Source organism: Sus scrofa, chromosome 2, assembly GCF_054392235.1.
Source record: "Sus scrofa isolate SSC_HxYL_T2T_F1_AM1 chromosome 2, Sscrofa_HxYL_maternal_Yorkshire_Landrace_v2.0, whole genome shotgun sequence".
In the NCBI taxonomy this organism is placed as follows: Eukaryota; Metazoa; Chordata; class Mammalia; order Artiodactyla; family Suidae; genus Sus; species Sus scrofa.
The window spans coordinates 52,479,059-52,496,520 of NC_139384.1; the positions used below are offsets into that span (position 1 = coordinate 52,479,059).

The following is a 17,462-nucleotide window of genomic DNA, read 5'->3' on the forward strand; positions in this document are numbered from 1 at the left end:
CCTTCTTGGGCTTCCATTGTATGTTATTTGTTTCTTTTCCATAACTGCTTTCAATATTTTTGTTTTTAATTTTGGTCAGTTTGATTAATATGCTTCTCAGAGTTCCTCCTTGTGTTTATTTTATATGGTACTCGTTGTGCTTCCTGGATTTGAGTGAGTTGTTTCTTTCCCATGTTAGGGAAGTTTTCGGCTATTATTTCTTCAAATATTTTTTCTGCCCCTTCTCTCTTCTTCTCCTGGCACCCCTATAATACGGATGTTGGTGTGTTTAACGTTGTTCCAGAGCTCCCTGAGACTCTCTTCATTTCTTTTCAATCTTTTTTCTCATTTCTTTTCCACATGAGTGGTTTCCTCTAGTTTGTCCACCACCTCGCTTATTTGTTCTTCTGCCTTCTGTATGCTGCTGTTGGCTGCTTCTAATGAATTTTTTTATTTCAGTTATTGTATTTTGTATCTCTTCTTGCTTAAGTTGTATATCTTGTATTTCTTTGCTCATTGTTTCCAATAAATTATCCATCTTTGCCTCCAGTTTATTTCCAGTGTCCTGTGTCATCTTCAGCATCAACAGTTTAAGTTTTTTTCCTGGAGGCTGAGAATCTCCTGATCACTTAGCTGTTTTTCTGGGTTTTTTTCTTTCTCCCTTATCTGAGTTATAGTTCTCTGTCTTTTCATTTTTATAGGTTTTTGGTGTGGTGACGTTTTTGCAACAATAGATTTGTAGACTCTTTTACTTCTAATGTCTGCCCCCCTTGTGGCTGAAGTTAAGTTATTCTTTGACCCATGAATTATTTATTTATTTATTTATTTTTGTCTTTTTGCTATTTCTTGGTGACCCATGAATTATTTAAAGTTGTGTTTCTTAATATTTTGGGGTTTTGTAGATAGCTCTTTTTTTTATTTAAAGATTTTAAATTTAATTCTACTATGATCAGAGAATACAGTTTTGTGTGATTCAAATCATTTTAATTTATCCAGTGCCTTTGACATGGCCCAGAACATGGTCAGTTTTGGCCTTTACTACTTAAGTTTGATACTGTTATAATTTTTCTTCTGGGCAGTTGTAACATCCAATCATTGCTACTTCATCACTGCTTACATTTCACTTTTGCCTGAATTATTATTCCTGAACACCAATCTGATTTGGTCATTCTTGACTTTCTTCAAAAGTTCTGGTGTATCCCACTGCAGAATGAAATTCATTTTCTTTTTCATCTAAACCAGGTCTTTTATTAGCTGGCTACAAGTTTTCTTTTTAAGAAAGCCTCATCTGTACTATCATCCCTTTCTGTATCTTTCCATACATTTTGTATTCCAGCCATATCAAACTGGTTTTCTTTTCCAAAAATATATTATAACATGCATTTCCTATATACCTTTGATAAAGCTATTGCTTTCTCCTGGAATTTCCTTTCTCTTCCCGTCTTGCTTTTCATCTAACACTCATGTCAATTTTTCTGCACCTGTAGAACTTTCTTTGCTTTCCTCTGCCGGTGTGTGTTAAGTCTTTGGTTCATTCTTAATATTTTTGACTTTGGGTGTCATATTTATACAGGCACTCAGTATTCCTTCAGATCTCAGTAGCAAGGAAATTAAGAGAATATTGAAGAGGTTTTTAGAAATTAGTGCATTTATTATCCTAAATTCAGCACATGGACCAAAGGGTTCAGGAATGGTGAAAATTTTAAGTTATGTTTTGGAATAAGTTGAACACTACATTCTAGGTTTTCTGCACCTTTTATAAGTCGTCCACACTAAAGACTGTTTAAAAATGGAACAAAATTCCCAGCTCAGTTTTCACTAAATGTAGCTAAATCCAAGGAATGAGTTTGACAGTGCCTCGGAAAATTATGAACTACAAATAGAAACTGAAAATAGTTAATCAACTAATGTTTTAAAATTGTATGTTCCCATAGTTTAGTGAAGGTGATATGTAATAAATGATTAATGTTGATTAGTTAGAAAACGAAATTATGGATGATGTAGGTATCTTATGTATAGTTATAGAAGTAGATGGATATAAATATGAAGAAGAGGAGGAGTTGAGATTACCTCCAAAACTAGAAATTACTTCTGTGTAAGCCAATTCTTATTTTATATTATATTCTAATTTTAGTTTAAGTTATGGTAAAACAATGGAATTTATTGCAAATAATATTTCTTCAAAACAGTCTCAAAGTTTCTCATTTTAATGTTGTACATTTATGTTTTAAGTTAAAAATGTCAGGGTTATTTACTATTTTTTTATGATTCTCTGCTTTAAAACTATCTAGTTTGATCAACCATCTAATTATTTGTATGCTTTTTGTTCTATGTAGAATTGTTTGAATGGGGATTGTTCTTATTGCTAGGAAAGTAAGTTCTGTGCAGTAGTAATGCTTGGATAACATTTAAGTGTTTTCACAGGGCTTTTTAGATGTGCTGAAGATGGGAGAAAAGGCATATTAATGAAAGGTGTCAGTGGGTATATGGAATCTCATAGTCTTTCTTCCTAATCAGTGGAAGAGGATGAAGAGGAGAGATGGCTAGGCAAACAAAGAAATGCTAAGGTGTTTTCTGGCTGGCAGTACAGAAGCTCTCTAGAACTTGGAGTATACTATGGACATTTTTAAAGATGTTAAGTACGTATGGTATGTATATGCATGGCTGAATACAGGTGAACCCTTGAAGGTTAGAGATAGTGTATATCAGAATATTAGATTTGGGAGTTCCCATCATGGTGCAGTAGAAGTGAATACTACTAGGAACCATGAGGTTGCATGTTGGATCCCTGGCCTTGCTCACTGGGTTAAGGATCCGGTGTTGCTGTAATTTGTGGTGTGAGTTGGAGACGCAGCTCGGATCCCGTGTTGCTGTGGCTCTAGCTCTGATTCAACCTCTAGCCTGGGAACCTCCATATGCCACAGGTGCAGCCCTAAAAAAAAGCAGAAGCAAATAAAAAGAATATTAGATTTGGAGATAAGACATAAATGTGTTCTCTTCTAAGGGAGATTCATGCCAACCTTTAGTACAGAAATTTGGGAGGAACCCTTTAGTTGTCAGGAATCTTTTGAGAAGTGCTGACTATTGTTTCTGTAATGATTTCACCCCAATTCCAGAGGTTTTAGTCATGTGTGATTGTGAATTTAATGCATTAGGTGATTGCTCCACTTCTGCCTTTATCCTTATTTGGTTATCTGTCCTCCCATTTCATGCCTGTTCCTGCTTTTATTTAGCAATTTACCTTTTTATATAGCCTTGGCGGGAAAAATCCACTATACCACACCAAAAAATAAATGCCTCCATCACATACCTGGCGTATTAATGAGTGTTTTCTTTGAAATGTTTGTTAAGTTTGAGCTTAATGTGGTGCAAAATGTGGGACATTTGTTTTAAAGTAGAATTATCACAGATGATGAGTTGTTTTCAAAGTGAAGCATTTCCAGCTGAACTCCTTAAAAAATAGATTTTGTAGACTGGATAGTTTCATTCATTAAAACATATTGAGTTATTTAAACAAAGCAGGTCAGTGTAGTTAAAACAAATTTTAAACTGTATCAGTCAACTTACAATAAAATTAAATGTTAATTTTTTAAATTTCCATTTATATATCTTATATATCTCCTCTTACATCAGTAATGCTGTTCTCTAGAAATAGTTAATCTGTTCATCTTCATCTTCTCTGTTGATATTTGTTCAATAAATAGAACAGTGTTTTGCCTCTGCACTGTTGAATTCCAGATCCACAGACTCCATGAGCATAATGAAATGGTGCCTAATTTAAGCTGCTACATTTTGAGATGTCTTTTTATGCACCAAGAGTAATAGGAAGTTAAGTGGAATTTGACCATGCTAAAGAGAAAAGGCATTTGTACTGCTTTAGCAAAAGTCCTGAGATAGGATGTTAAGTTGTTTGAAACTTAGTATTTATATTGGATTTGCAGGAATGTTAGGTCATAATGGAGAAGGGAAGGCTGCAAAAGTGGTAGAGACCAGTTGATTATGGCTCTTAATACTTCATTAATGGATTTGAGCTTTTTTATGTGTGTATTGAGACCATAAGTAGTTTTTTTTTTTCTTTTTTCTTTTTTCTTTTTTCTTTTTATTGGAACACCCACGGCATGTGGAAGTTCCCAGGCCAGGGATCGAACCCACACCATAGCAGTGACAACACTGGATCGTTAACCTGCTGAGCCACCAGAGAACTCCATATATAAGATTTTTTAAGTATAGAAGATTATATAAAAAATGACTGTGGAACTTTTTCTCTTGGATCATCCCAGCTTCCTGGAATGTCTCAAGTTGATTTATGCTTATATGTGTTTGCTCAGCAAACATTTGTCATACATATTTTTTTCTGATGGGAGCATAGTTCTCAATAAAGTGTGAAGGCTTATGTTTTTGTTTTGTTCTGTTTTTGTTTTCATGATACTATATACAGTCAAAACGAGAGTCTAGAGAGAAAGCTATCCGTATGTTATTTATATCTCTAAATAGAGCATTAAAAATTACCATGGCTTTATGCATACATTACATAGTCATATTGAATATGCAGAGCATGAATAAGCTAGAAAAGACTTGAAAGTTGGAGTTCCCATCGTGGCTCAGTGGTTAACAAATCTGACTAGGAACCATAAGGTTGTGGGTTCAATCCCCGGCCTCGCTCAGTGGGTTAAGGATCTGGTGTTGCCATGAGCTGTGGTGTAGGTCGCAGACGCAGCTCAGATCCCACATTGCTGTGGCTCTGGCGTAGGCTGGTGGCTACAGCTCTGATTAGACCTCTAGTCTGGGAACCTCCATATGCCGAGGATGCAGCCCTAGAAAAGGCAAAAAGACCAAAAAAAAAAAAAAAGAGAGAAAGACTTGAAAGTAAAAGTTCAGAAAATATTACTTGGTGGGGACACACATTTCTGTTCTGTGGATTCACGAAAACTTGTTTCTTGATATCTGTGAAAAAGCCATTTGGGAATTTGATGATCTGGAGATCAATTTAAGGAGAATAGACATTTTGACAATATTGATCTACCAAATTGTGAACCCAGACTTCTGTACATTATTTAGGTCTTCTGTAATTTCCTTTATCAGTGATTTGTAGTTATCTTGCAACCTTGTTCAAATCACTTATTTGTTTTATTAGTTTATGTTCATTTTTTGGAATGCTTTTATTTTACAATTCTTTTTTTTTTTTGTCTTTTTAGGGCCACACCAGCGGCATATGGAAGTTCCCAGGCTAGGGGTTCAGTTGGAGCTGTAGCTGCTGACCTATACCACAACCACAGCAACATGGGATTCGAGCTGCATCTGCGACCTACACCACAGCTCATGGCAACGCTGGATCCTTAACCCACTGAGCGAGACCAGAGATTGAACCTGTGTCTTCATGCATACTAGTCAGATTCGTTTCCACTGAACCACAAAGGGAAGTCCTATTATTCCTATTCTTAAAAAATATTCTTGGACTTTGCCGTCATGATAGCATACTCGTGACTCTGCTATCTTGGTCAATATGACCTTTAAAAATTGTTTTTCACATAAATATTGTTTTGTACAGAAACTAAGAAAATCTAAGAAAATATGTTTTGTTTCTAAGTCTTTGTTTTTCTTTATCTTATATTTATTTATTACCTATCATTTTCTGTCAGATTTGGGTTCCAAAAGCCTTCTTCAGTTTTTCCTTAAAAATCAGTTGCTATTTTAGTATCTGAAATATTTGCTGTCTGAAAATATTTTTTAAGGAAACCATAAAGCTAGATATCAATACAGAACAAATTTTATATTTTGAAAAATAACGTGTTTTCTTTGTTAATTGATTTATTGCTTTTATAAAAGATTACTTTAGAACACAGGTAATTGCTAGTGTTATTTATTTCTGTGCATGTTGTTCTACATGGGATTATATCCCAGAGGGGTAGCAGATTTCTTGCTGTCATGTCTTTCTTTTTTTCTTTTTTTTTTTTTTTGCTTTTTAGGGCTGTACCTGTGGCATATGGAGGTTCCCAGGCTAGGAGTGGAATCAGAGCTGTAGCCGCTGGCGACAGCAACACCAGATCCGAGCCACATCTGTGACCTATACCACAGGTCACGGCAACACTGGATCCTTAACCCGCTGAGCAAGGCCAGGGATCAAACCTGCAACCTCATGGTTCCTAGTCAAGATTCTTTTCCGCTGCACCTTGACCAGAACTCCGTGTTATGTCTTTCTTTGATCTCTCTTTACAGGCAGAAATTTGTATAATTGACTAAAGGCTGCAGTACCTCATTAATGGGACGGGTAAGAAAAGGGGCCCAATACATCAATATTTTATAGAATAAACAAGGATTGAGTGGAGTTAATAACACTTTAAGGAGAGAAATACTGTCATAAGACTGTAGGCTTTGTAGCAGACAGAATATTTCATATCTGGATGCATATTAATGTCTACTTTGAGTTCAACCTGAGTTTTCCAGAATGATTCTTTGTGTTTGTGTCAGTTACACTTCCTGTCATTGCATTGCCAAGTGGTACCTTTCTTTAGACCAGTATTCTCTTTGGAGATGTATCAACTCGTAAACAGTTTAAAAATTACAGTCAATATAAATTCTGAATACAGATACTTCCTCAGACTTCTGGCTGGTGAAATCATTATATTGGTCACTTAAAATTGGTCTACAAGTTTAGTGTGCTTGGTAGTGGAAGCACTAAGAAATCAGTGACTTTATGGCATTATAGCCTGCCATTTATGACATTAACATATCAGAAGTCATTTTTGCTGTGCATGGTGACTTCACACCAGTTATACTCTTTTTTTAGAGAAATAACATAACAAGACCTTTGCAATTTGGGTAGGTAGAAGGAAAAATGGTTTGATCTAGTATAAACTAGTCTTAAAAAATAAGGTTGTTATTCTTAGAAGTTGTGTCTTTGATGTAGAAACTTGCTATATTAATCCTATTTTTAAAAATAGGTGTGAGAGTCACATCTTCACATTACAGGAGGACCTGATAACATGGTCCCTTGAAATATAGAAGAATTACAAATTACACTCCTAAGTCTCTAGGAGATAAGGAAATTAATTTATATTTAAGTGGCAGGGAGTTCTTGTTGTGGCTTTGTGGGTTAAGAACCTGACATAGTGTCTGTGAGGATGTGGGTTTGATCCCTGGCCTCACTCAGTGGGTTAAGGATCTGCTGTTGCCACAAGGTGCAGTGTAGGTCACAGATATGGCTCGGGTCCAGTGTTGCTGTTGCTGTAGCGTACGCCTGATAAGAAATTAGGAGGTTTTGTGCAGTATTCTAGGTGATAGAATGTTTATCCAAGGTTGTTGCTAAAAGAAATTTTTTTGTTTGTTTTGTTTTTTTTTGTCTTTTCTAGTGCCGTTCCCTCGGCATGTGAAAGTTCCCAGGCTAGGGGTCTAATCAGAGCTGTAGCTGCCGGCTTATGCCAGAGCCACAGCAACGCAGGATCCAAGGCGCACCTGCAACCTACACCATAGCTCACGGCAATGCCGGATCCTTAACCCACTGAGCAAGGCCAGGGATCGAACCCACAACCTCATGGTTCCTAGCCGGATTCATTAACCACTGCACCACGATGGGAACTCCTAAAAGAAATTGTTTACGGAGTTCCTGACTTGGCTCAGCGGAAACGAATCTGACTAGCATCCATGAGGATGAGGTTTGATCCCTGGCCTTGCTCAGTGGGTTAAGGATCCAGTGTAGGTCAGAGACGTGGCTTGGATCTGGCATTGCTGTGGCTGTGGCTTAGGCTGGCAGCTACAGCTCCAATTCGACCCCTAAGCCTGGGAACTTCCATATGCCGTGCATGCGGCCCTAAAAAGACCAAAAAAAAAAAAAAAAAAAAAGTTTAAAATGTTCAGAAATGGTGCACTTCATGCCTCTGACACAGGTTACTTATCTGCTAATGATGATGACTTAAGTATGTGCTTCCTTGTCAGAATTTCAGAGAGAAATCTCAGGAATGAGAGAAATCTAGGTTGAAATCTTTGAGCAGTGATGTTTCTTTCTTAAGGAAAGGTGCAGAATGACAAGGCTTAAGGGCATAAAGAGGATGGATAACTTCTGTTCTTATTAGTCTGAAGGTTACGTCAGATGTTTCAGGAAATGATATTTGAGCACCTTTAGGCTTAGGAACTTTATGGCATTTAAACGTTACATGAGATTATATCCAGGCAACAAATTTCCTGTGTCATCTCTGTCCTAACTTTTCCTCCCCTTCCCAGTTCTTCCAGCCTTACCTCAGCATTTGTTAAACAGTTGATTGTCACAGAGACAAATATTAACACCTTTATTTAAATTAAAAAAACAAATTCAGACCTTTTCTAGTAGAAGGGAATAAATCCAGTTTAACTGATTTGACAAGTATTAGTGTTATCAAATGAATTACATGGGATCCATTTTTTGTAAATTGAACTAAATTTGTAGTTTGAAGATTTTGGTTAGAAGATATTTAGAGCTTGAGAGAATTTAAAAAATAATAAAATACATAATTTTCACCTATGCTTCCAGAAAGGTAGAATAGATGTACTTTACCTTATTTTCCCCACTAACTATAGCTAAAGTCCCTAGGCATTCTATTTTCTTTCTTTCTTTTTATTTTTTATTTTTCATTTTAATGGCTACACCCATGGCATATAGAAGTTCCTGGGCCAGGGGTTGAATCTGTGCCACAGTTGCAGCCTATGCCACAGCTATAGCAATGCTGGATCCTTATTCCACTGTGCTAGGCCAGGGATCAAACCCTAGCTTCCACAGCGACCCAAGCCCCTGCAGTCAGATTCTTAACCCATTGCAACAAAGCAGGAACTTATAAAATAAGATGATTCTTGAAGATAAAGGTTGACTGAGAAAGGAATTCTTAAAGATAAAGGAACTTGAGAAACATGGTTGTGAAATCTTGGGTTTTTTTGTTGATTTTTATATCCCAAGCTGGGTGTTGCAGAAATTGGCCACCCAGCAGTGTTAGTTGGCACAAATGGGAGAAAAAAAAAGGGCAAGAAAAGTATGCCCTGTCTAGGAAAGGAAAAGGGCAGCCTAATACAAGACACTTTTGGATAATAACCACTCTCCTCTATTCAAACACCACAGAAGATGAAACTGCAACTGTACCTCTACTTCAGATTGTGGTAGTGTCAGAGAAGGCTGAGTGGGAAGTCAGCATTTTCATTGAAGACAAGACTTTCATTGATGAGTTGTGATGAATCCATCCCCTTCCATTCCCTGGGGTCATTAGAATCTGTATGGAGGGCCTTATCTTCAGCCTTCACCTGGCAGTATGGAGACACCTTTCTTCTACACGGGAGTGCTGTCAGGAGACCTATTGGAGAGTCAGGGCTTTTGCCATCACCTGCCATACCAGTGAGGCCACCAATCACGGTGTCAGTGAAGGCAGCATAGAGACCAGCAGTGAGGCAGCCCTGCCCTTTCCAATCAGAGTAGTATCAGTGGAGGCCTAGTAGAAAGCATGAACTTCTGCCCCTGCTCAGCAGTAATAAGGATCCTCTTCCATGTTAGTATCCATGGAGACTGAGTGGGGAACTGGGCTTCCACCCTGAAGTGATTGTTTGTCAGTACTCTTCTCCCCATGCCAGAGCAGTATCAGAAGATGCATATTGAATTAGAAGATTTGTTTAAGATCTGGAATTTTATACATAATATTTTAAATTTCTAGGCTTTAATTGGAAATTAATCATAATACCAAGAACCAGGAAAATCTTAACCTGAATGAGAAAAGACAGATAACAGATGCCAATACCAACATGATGCAGTTGTTAAAATTATCTGACAGTGATTTCAAAGCAGCCATCATAAAAATGCCCTAATGAACAATTGCAAACACATTTGAAACAATGAAAAAATAGATTGTTTCAGCAAAGATCTAAGATATGAAGAAGAACTAAATGGGCATTTTAGAACCAAAAAATACAATAACTGAAAATTTAAAGGAAGAAAAGCTCAATGGATAGTCTCAACAGCAGCAGAGAAAGGACAGAGAAAAGAATTCATGAACATGTTGATAGAGCAACGGAAATTACCTAGTCTCAATAACTAAGAGAGAATAGACCAAAACAAACAAACACATGAATAGAACTTTAGGTACCTCTAGGACTATATAAAAGATCTGGCATTCGTGTCATCAGTGCTGGAAGAAGAGAAAGACAGTTGGATTATGAAACTATTTGAAGAAATAATGGCAGGGGAGTTCCCGTCTTGGTACAGCGGAAACGAATCCAACTAGGAACCATCAGGTTGCCGGTTCAATCCCTGGCCTTCTTCAGTGGATTAAGGATCCAGCATTGCCGTGAGCTGTGGTGTAGGTCGCAGACGTGGCTTGGATCTGGCGTTGCTGTGGCTCTGGTGTAGGCCAGCAGCTGTAGCTCCGATTAGACCCCTAGCCTGGGAATCTCCATATGCTGCAGATGCAGCCCTAAAAAGCAAAAAAAAAAAAAAAAAAAAAAAAAAAGAAAAAAAAGAAATAATGGCAGGGAAAAAGTTTGGTGAGAGTTTATGCAGACTTATAGATTCAAGAAGCTGAGAGATTTGAAAATGATTCTGCCAAAGCAGTCTATGCCCAGGCACATCATGGTCAAATTTCTGAAAAGTAAAGACAGTCTTAAAAGCAGCAAGAGAGAAATGATACTAAAGCTATAGGAGAAATTTTTTTGACAGCAGATTTCTCATCAGAAGCTATAGAGACCGCAGAAAGTGACAACATTTTTCAAGTGTTTCAAGAAAAGAACTACCTTCAGTCCAGAATTTTGTATCTTTCAGGAGTGAAGGAGAAATCAAGACCTGTGACTGTTGTCTGACATAAGGGGCGGTCCTAATTTGTGAGTTCTGCGCTAACCTCAGGTGGTTAGTATCATAAGTGAATTGTTAGACACTGGGTTTTTATTTTGGAGAATTAGTTGTTTTGGAGAATCGGAATTTATCAATAGCAGACCTACCCTATATGAATGAAATTTTGTAATTTTCCTTTATAAAGGAAATTCTCTAAACAGAAAGAAACTGATAAAAGAGGGAAACCAGGAGTTCCTTTCATGGCTCAGCGGTTAATGAACCCTACTAGCATCCAAGAGGACACGAGTTCGATCCCTGGCCTCACTTAGTGGATTAAGGATCTGGTGTTGCCATGAGCTGTGGCGTAGGTCCCAGACACGGTTTGGACCTGGTGTTGCTGTGGCTGTAGTATCGACCGGTGGCTACAGCTGCAATTGGACCCCTAGCCTGGGAACCTCCATATACCATGGGTATAGCCCTAAAAGACCAAAAAAAAAAAAAAAAAAAAAAAAAAAAAGGAAAACCGGAAGCATTAGGGAGGAAGAAAGAAGAGAAGGAGTCAAACTATGTAAATACAAGAAGCTTTCCTTCTCTTCTTGACTTTTCTTAATTATGTTTGACAATTGAGTTGAGACATTCTTAGATGAAGAACTACTAAGAATTTGTATGGTATTATACAAAGATATATCTGGTCTTTGTTTCTAGTTCCTGCACAGAACTCTTAAAAGCCTTGAATTTTCCTGAGTGACAAGGAGTGTCTTTTATTTTTTATATTGAGTCCCTTTCTATCATACCTGAATATGTGCTACTTTGCATGAGGACTCTGGGTAGCCTCAGGAAGGGGCTGGTCCCCAGAAAGAGCAAGTGATTAGTGGATTGGTACTTTGAGCCCTAAACACCAACCTCTAAAAAAGTGAAAGGAAGCTGGAAATTGAGCTCCGTGAAAACTATTGAAGAATGAGATTCAGAGAGCTTCCAGGTTGGTGAACATATCAGCTCATATCAATAGAAAAGCAATTGTGACAAAATCTTAATAATTGTTAGGTCTGGGTAGTAGCAATATGCATGTTCATTGGATTCTTCTCTTTTTTAATGTTTGAAATTTTTCGTAATGAAATTTTTAAGCTTAATGAAAAAAAAAATTGAAATGCCAGTGTAGGGTTTAGAAAACTCACATATTGGAGTTCCTTTCGTGGCTCAGTGGTTAACGAATCCAACTAGGGACCATGAGGTTGTGGGTTCGATCCCTGGCCTTGCTCAGTGGGTTAAGGATCCAGCATTGCTGTGAGCTGTGGTGTAGGTCGCAGACGAGGTTTGGATCCCGTGTTGCTGTGGCTCTGGCGTAGGCTGGCGGCTACAGCTCCGATTAGACCCCTAGCCTGGGAACCTCCATATGCTGTGGGAGTGGCCCTAGTAAAGGCAAAAAAGAAAAAAAAAAAAAAAAGAAAAAGAAAAAAAAGAAAGCGCACATACTAGCCTATAAATGAGAGTGAAAGCAAGAGATCCGTTAGTTTGTTAGCTAGTTAACTATTACAGTAGCTTTATTAAAAACAAGTACAGTGGTTTGAACCAAGTAATGGAAGTGATGTGGAAAGAAGTGGTTGGATGTGCAGTATATTTTACAAATCAAACCTTTGATTGTTAAAGGTTTCTAGGTGAATGAGGGTAAAGTAATCATCAAGAAAAATAAAAATAGACTCAACTTTTAAAAAATTACCAAAGGATCATAATTTATTAGTTTCCTCAGTGCTAAAGCATAGTACATGATTATATATTTGATAATAATAAATGGCTGTTGATTGTTTTGAGGAGAAGAGAGAAATTGCATGCAGGTAACAACAAAACCGTTTTTCTCAAGGTTTCTTAGCACCAAGGAAATAATAGCAAAGGGGCAAGAAATAGTATTTTGTGGCAGTCATGACTCTTTGAGTCTGGGGTCATTATTTGGATGTTACTCACATTGGTCCAGGTGGAGAGAAACTCCTGTTTTGAGAGACTAATGTACCAGATAAGAAAACAAGTAGAAAAATAAACATTTACTCATATAAAAATGATTAGAAAATACAGCTATTTCCCCTACCTGTTTTAAAGTGATGAAAGGTTTACAGTTCTGTAAATTCATTGCCTTTTATTTTGTTGAGCAAGTTTCCCCATGAATTGAGTTTATAAATTAATAAAACTGACAAAATATATTATTTCTCACTTTCAGCCCAAACAGTAGTTTTTTTTTTTTTTTTTTAAGGACATTGAAGTTCAGTATTTTACTTTTATCTAGTTCCCCAGTCATCAGAACTTTAACCGTTGTGTGATATACCACTGTAGATTAAAACTGTCATGTGTTCTTGGTATTAGAACATGTTGTAAGATAGGTGGGGACTAAGATAAATTGATATTCTCTAATGATCCTTGCTTAAAGATAACATTTTCTTTTAGTCTTCAGGAAGGCTGATCAATATTTTTGAAGGGAAGAAGGTTTATTGTTAATGATGAAAGCATCTGTGTAAACTCTTTGGACTTTATAAAATATTTGTCATTTCATTAATTTATTCTGCATTTACCTGAATTCCAAATTTGTACCAAGATATAAAGAAGGAACCACAATTAAATGGGTAAAAGGGGCAGAGATGCAATATAGTCAAGACCCACACTCCCAGGTAGACAGCCTACAAATGGGAAGAAAATCAAAATCACAGAGGTTCTTCCCGAGGAGTGAGGGGTCTGAGCCCAAAATTGGGCTCCCTGCCCTGGGAAGATGAGCCCCCAAAATGCTGGGCTTGGAGGGACAGTGGGATTTGCATTTGTAAGACCTAGAGGGCTGTTGGAAACAGAGCTTACTCTTAAAGGGCACACACAAAATCTCAGATGCTTTAAGATCTAGCACAGAGGCAGTAATTTGAAATGAACCTGGGTCACAGCTACATGCTGATCTTAGATAGCTTTGCAGAGAGACAAGAGGCACCTGAGATTCTCTTTGGGGACGTAGACACTGGCAACAGTCATTTTTGGGAATTCAGTCTAGAAGAGGATGTGGTGCTGGTAACACCATTTTGGAATCATTCCCCTAGCTTAAAAGTGCTGGGAGCTTACCAGCCAGTTGGCACAACTCCTGGGACCACCATGCCAAGCAGCCTGGTAAGGGTACCTGGACATACCTATCAGCTGGCCCAGGACCCCCCCCCCACCCACTAGTGGGCTGACATTAGCCTCAGGATCCTCCAGGAACCGGCCCCACTCAACCCAGGTGAAAACCATCCTTGAGACCACTGGCACCCGGGATCCCAGCTGCCTTGGGATCTGGTCCTGCCCACCAGAAGTTTGGCCCCAGCCCCAGGCCCTGCAGCCAGCCATGCCAGGACTCAGTCCCACCCACCAGCAGTTGGAAGCCTCTGCATGAGGTAGGGCTTGTAGCCAAGTGAGCCAGAGCCAACCCTGTCTACCAGCATGCCCACAGTAGTTGGTCTCCGGACAACAGAAGGGCCCACTCAGCCTCCATATGGGGTACCTCTAGATTATGTACCCCTGGTGACAAGAGGGGAGTGTACTGCAGAGCCCCATCAGTTGCATCCTACATAATGCCTTTCATACATACGTACAAGGGAAACTTCCATAAGACTGCTAGCTGACTTTTCAGGAGAATCTTTGTATACCAGAAGGGCATGGCACCATTTAAAGTGATGAGAGGGAAAAACCTACAATCAAGAATATCCTGAAGGGCTTTCAGTTAGATTTGCTGCAAAGAGCAAAAGTTTTATAGACAAGCAAAAGCTAAAAGAGTTCAGCATCACAGAATCAGCTCTCCAAGAAATGTTTCCAAGAATGACTTGTGTAAGTGAAAAAGAAAAAACCACAACTAGAAATACGAAAATAATGAAGTGGCAAATATATAGTAAACAAAGTAGATCAGTCACTTATAAAGCTAATAGGAATGTTAAAAGACATAAGTAGTAAAATCGTCTGTATCCACAATAAGGGATACATAAAACAAAAAGATATGAAATGTAATATTAAAAACATGAAATGTGGGAGAGGGAGTAAAAATGCAGGACTATTAGGGTTATTAGAATGTCTTTAAACTTAAGATATCATCAACTTAATCTCTCTGTCACACACACACATTGAACGTCATGGTAGTTACAAGTAAAAAAATCTGTAATAGATATACACACACAAAAGAGAAAGGAATTCAAACTTAACACTAAAGATAGTCATCAAATCAGAAGGGTAGAGATCAAAAGAAGAAAAGAGGGGCAGAAAAGAACTATGGAAACAACCTGAAAGAGTTAACAAAATGGCAGTAAGTACATACCTATCAGTAATTACTTTAAATATAAATGGAATAATTGCTCCAATCAAAAGACATAGAGTGGCCAAATAGATTAAAAACAAAACAACAAAGATCGATCGATCTATCTATCTATCTATCTATCTATCTATCTATCTCTTGCCTACAAGATAACTCACTTTACTTCTGAAGACATACACAGACTGAAAGTGAGGGGATGAAGAAAGATTTTATGGAAATGGAAACAACGAAATCAGGTGTAGCAATACTTATATCAGACACAGTAAACTTTATTTATTTATTTATTTTTGTCTGTTTTTGCCTTTTTTAGGGCTGCTCCCACCGCATATGGAGATTCACAGGCTAGGGGTCTAATCAGCGCTGTAGCCACTGGCCTATGCCAGAGCCACAGCAACACGGGTTCTGAGCTGCATCTGTGACCTACACCACAGCTCATGGCAATGCCGGATCCTTAATCCACTGAGCGAGGCCAGAGATCGAACCTGCAACCTCATGGTTCCTAGTCGGATTTGTTAACCACTGCGCCATGATGGGAACTCCGCAGACACAATAGACTTTAAAACAGAGATTAACAAGAGATGAGGGGCATTGTATAATGATAAAGGGATCAATCCAGCAAAGATACAGCACTTGTAAATATATATGCACCTAACCAAGGAGCACTTATATACATAAAGCAAATCTTAACAGATATAAAGGGAGAAAGTAATACAGTAATAGTAGGGGACCTTAATATATCACATCAATGGACAGATCAGACAAGCAGTAAGGAAAAACTGGCCTTAAATGACACAGCAGATCATATTAATTCAATCAATATATATATATAGAAAACATTCCATCCCAAATTAGCAAAATACACATTTTGAAATGCACATGGAACATTCTTCAGGATAGATCACACTCTAGGTCTTAATAAATTTAAAAAGATGAAAATCATATCAAGCATCTTTTCCAACAACAATATGAGATTAGAAATCACCTATAAGAAAAAAATTGCAAATAACACATGGAGGCTACGTAGTATGTTACTAAATAACCAAAGTGTGACTAAAGAAATCAAAGAGGGAATTAAATACCTGGAGGCAAATGAAAATGGAAGCACAACCATACACAATCTATGAGAGCAGCAAACACAGTTCTAAGAGGGAAACTTACAGTGATAAAAGCCTACCTTAGGAAACAAAATCTCAAACAACCTAACCTTATGCCTAAAGGAACAAAAAAAAGGGGAACAATACCCATGGTTAGTAGAAGAAAGATACAATAAAGGTCAGCAGAAATAAATGAAATAGAGACCAAAAAACAATAGAAATGATCAGTGAAACTGAAAGCTGGTTCTTTGAAAAGATATAAAATATTGATAAACCTTTAGCCAGACTTATCATGAAAAAATAGAGAGGGCCCAAGTAAGTAAAATCAATAATGAAAAATGAGAAGTAACAACCAACAACACAAAAATACAAAACATTAGAGATTACTGCAGACAATTATATGCCAGTAAAATGGACAACCTAGAAGAAATGAATAAATTCCTAGAAACACACAATCTCCCAAGACCGAATCAGGAAGAAATACAGAATTTGAACAGACTGATTGCTAATAATAAAAATGAGTCTATAATCAGTAACTGCCAGCAAACAAATATTCAGGACATCTTCACAGGTGAATTCTACCAAACAATTAAAGAAGAGTTAATGCTTATTTGTCTCAAGCTATTCCATAAATGTTGAAGAGGAAGGAATGCTTTTGAACTTATTCTGTGAGAGCAGCATCACCTTGATACTAAAACCAGACAAAGATACCACAAAAAAAGAAAATTACAGGCAACTGTATCTGATGAATAGAGATGCAAAAATCCTCAACATAATATTAGCAAACTCAATTTATCAATACCTTAAAAAGATCATACACCATGATCAAGTAAGGTCTATCTTACAGACTTAAAAATGGTCCCACACCTGCATATCACAGTTTGATACTCTATATTAACGTATTGCAGAACAAAAATCATAGAGTCATCTCAGTTGATGCAGAAAAGACTTTTCACAAAATTCAGTATCAGTTCATGATAAAAAAGCTTAACAAAATTGGTATGGAGAGACTGTACCTCAACATAAGAAAGACTAGGTATGAGAAACCTGTAGGCAGCATCATACTCAACACTGAACAGCTTAATGTATTTCCTCTTACATCAAGAAACAGACAAAGATGCCCATTCTTACTACTTTTATGCAACATAATATTGAATCATTGTTGCATAAATGCCACAGCATTCAGACCAAAAAGCATTCATGACAAACAAACAAAAGAATTCAGGCATCCAAATTGGAAAGGAAAGAATAAAACTGTCACCATTTGCAGATAACATGATATATTATATATAGATTAACCTAAAGATGCCAC

The 17,462-nt window shown here is 37.5% G+C and overlaps 1 protein-coding gene and 1 long non-coding RNA gene across 10 annotated transcripts in view; both read left to right on the plus strand.

Moving 5' to 3' along the window:
• Positions 1-17,462, plus strand: part of SBF2 (SET binding factor 2) — a 451,285-nt gene that overhangs the window by 116,918 nt on the left and 316,905 nt on the right. The gene's annotated exons all lie outside the window — the stretch shown is intronic.
• LOC146405385 (uncharacterized) lies at positions 1,585-10,050 on the plus strand. The gene is made up of 4 exons (XR_014837305.1): positions 1,585-2,653; positions 2,904-4,140; positions 6,055-7,128; positions 7,655-10,050. It is a non-coding gene; the product is annotated as an uncharacterized LOC146405385 (long non-coding RNA).